Source organism: Apaloderma vittatum, unplaced genomic scaffold (genome assembly GCF_000703405.1).
Source record: "Apaloderma vittatum isolate BGI_N311 unplaced genomic scaffold, ASM70340v1 scaffold24120, whole genome shotgun sequence".
Taxonomy (NCBI): Eukaryota; Metazoa; Chordata; class Aves; order Trogoniformes; family Trogonidae; genus Apaloderma; species Apaloderma vittatum.
Window position 1 is genome coordinate 17,182 of NW_009696662.1, and position 3,129 is coordinate 20,310.

Consider the following 3,129-nt stretch of genomic DNA (forward strand, 5'->3'; position numbering starts at 1 on the left):
TCCCTGGCTGGTGATGAACACTTTGCGCTGCATTAGCCCCAGTTGGCTGTTGATCTGTGATCCGGTGGGGATCAGTTCAGTCCTGGTTTGCTGTGGTGTGAAAAACACCTCTAAGGCAATGATTTCATGAGTTGTGACTGCACCTCTTGCCAAGCATGGCCGGCTGGGGTGGGAGTTTATATTTGCCCACCATTTAGCAAAGTCAGAGTAGCCCATTTGAAGTTACGCACTGGTGGCTTTGAATTTTGAGGGAAGCTGCGTCACTGCCATCCTGGGTGTGCTGGATTTTTTGGCAACTGTTATATGTTTAAAAAAAAATAAAAATAATCCTGTACAAAGAGTACAGATGAGTGCTGTCTGTATGGATCACACCAAATATCTTTGCTACCTAGTGTCCCTGCCCGTGGCAAAAAGCCAGTGGCTCAGGGAGACTGCTGGGGTTAGTGCACAACAGCAGCTCCTCCAGGGACTTCCCATGCCTCAGAGTGGGGCTTCCTGAGCCAGAAGCTGCCCTTGTTTTTAATAATACCAATGTGTTTCTTTCAGATCCAGAACTGTGGGAAGGTACTTTTAGCCCCTTGTAGGGGTGTAGGCTTCCTCTGGCCATGTTCCTGGTTATTCTCACTTGGCGGCCCTTTATTTCCCATGAAGAGGATAGGTACAGCTTCTGTCTCAAATCCAGGTGTGCCATTTCTTTAATCTTTTGGGTTTAATAGTTGTCATAGTCCTTCTCAGCTGCTACTGACTTGAGAGATTTGTTTTCTTGTGGAACTGACTTTTGCTGAGTAAAAGCAGTGAGGCTGTCCTGAGAGTAGTCTATTGAGCAGCATATAAATGGAGTGATTAATCCACTGGATGCACTTCTCTGTAATTATAAGTAATTACTTTAAAGTCAAATCTGCAAATGAGAATAGCTCCGTGTGCTGTAGGGGAAGATATAAAAAGCAACTGAAGTGGCTATCTTTAAAATGACATTAAATCACTGATTGTTTCTGAAGACAAGAGTAAAAAGATGAAATAATGTTTTTTAAAGTGAACTTGCAAGTTAGCCTGACACCGAGCCTCACTCAGTAATACAATAAAGGGATGTTTTACAATATAAACATTTAAAGGTTTTTAACTTTAATTAGCAAACACAGTAGAAATATTGATTTTCTGCTGTCTAAAATTTAAATGAAATTTAGTTAATTGCTGTAATATTTGCAAAAATAAACCCCTTAATGTGTAGAGAAATCATTAGTATACATCAGTTTGAATATAAAGATACTGAAAAATACCTCTCGTGAACCTATTTTGGTTTCACTGTTTTATGGTTGAATTTGGTCCAGTTTTCTTGCATTTTTCGGTATTGTATTACATTTTAATTTTTTTTTTTTTTTAGGAATCCTTGACTGAGTTCCTTAAAGTTGCTAATAAGCTTATTTTAGAATAGTGTTTGCTGTCTCTTATATTTCTGTCATATCTCATTAAGGTGATCCTATACACATGCAAGCCTAATTAAAGCTTTTCATTAAAATAAGCCTTTAATCCAGAGGTGCTGGGCCTTAGTTGAAACTCAGAGAAGATTAGTGTCGTCTCTTATTTTTGGTGTTCACTTTTACTGCGCTTCGTACTGCTACTAAACTAAAATGTCTCTCTTAGCTTTAGATGATAAATTGTCAGGAAGATATTATAATTCATACTGCAGTCTTCTGGAGAGAAACATGCCTCAGTAATTGCCATTTCTTATTAAGTGCCACCTTTTACCAAGAGCCTCCACTTCAAATGCAAAGGGTTGCTTTAAACATTCCAAGGCCATTAACATAATGAACATGCTGCCTATTTTGAAGGTGATTAATAAGTGACTAATGATACCAGTTTTTATCCATGTGTATTATTTCAAAATGTTAATTGTGTGTTTAAATAGTGCTGAAATCATGGATCTGTCTGGAATGGTTGAGTTTTACAGGATTCTTTGTAAGAAGATTTAGGAAATGTGAGAGTTTTAGCCATAGGTTAGTAGCACTCATCTGAGATACCATATGGTGTAGAAAGTTTTAAAGCCTTTTTGAAGGGAGTAAGACACAGATTGAACATCTTCTGGTCTTCTAGGACAAAATGCGCTAGCCGAAGAGCCAATCCATTTTCTTCTTGTAGAGCTGCAACTGAGCATGGTACTGCTAATTAGCAGAGGCAGGTGGCCTGCTCCCATCAACTGCTGGAGAGTAACTTTTTCAGGAAGAGCTAATAAAATGTGTAGGTTGAATATATTCGATACAGAAGCAGCAATGCTTGGGCAAGGATTTGAAGTAAACTTTCTAGTATAGCGACTGGAATGAGTTTTAGAGAAATTGGGTTTTTATACCATGATATTGTCTGTAATATGTTTTTACACTTTGCCATGTTAAAGGAGTGTAATGGAAATACTAACGTGTTTGAAAGGAGATTTGAGGAGGCTACTTCAAATTGATCAATGCTTGAATTGCAGTTTTAAAAATGTATATTGACACACTAAGTAAAGCCTGTGTTGTAAACAAGAAGAACGGTGAGTGTTATCCCTTCTGTAAGCTTATCCCTGGGCGGGTTGTTATGTAGTGTTGCTACAGTGGGGTTGGGCTGTGTTCATGTCTCCAAATCAAGCTCCAGGGTGTGGACAGTGGATGGGTAATGTCCTTTGGATGTGTAAAGATATATATTTTTATTTCTTTTTTCCCCACTGGAAATGAGGACACTGTTCTACTGAAAATTTGGGAGCCAGTAATTGTTCCAAGAATCAAGTACGTGGCTGCCATAAATGACGAGAGCTGAGTCTGAATGCGTGAATGCGGAATTCTAGCTTGAAATACTTCTGCTGGCTAAGGAAGGCAGGTTTTGGCAAATCTGTATGTGTGAGCCCTACCTTTGACTCAGCAAGGAGCGCTGTGTTGCAGAGCTTTGTAGCTGCCCAGTTAAAGGAGTTTTCTGAGTCAGACATCCTTAATTATAAAAATACAATGTCTGCACTTTCAGAAGTTCAGAAATGTTTTACATCATTTACCGTTTGTTCACATAGGTATTAAATAGGTATGTTTTTGTGTGTGAGCACACACATACTATATATTTTTCATTGTTGTGCTATTTTTTTACTGTCTGCATTTTCTGTCAGTTCCT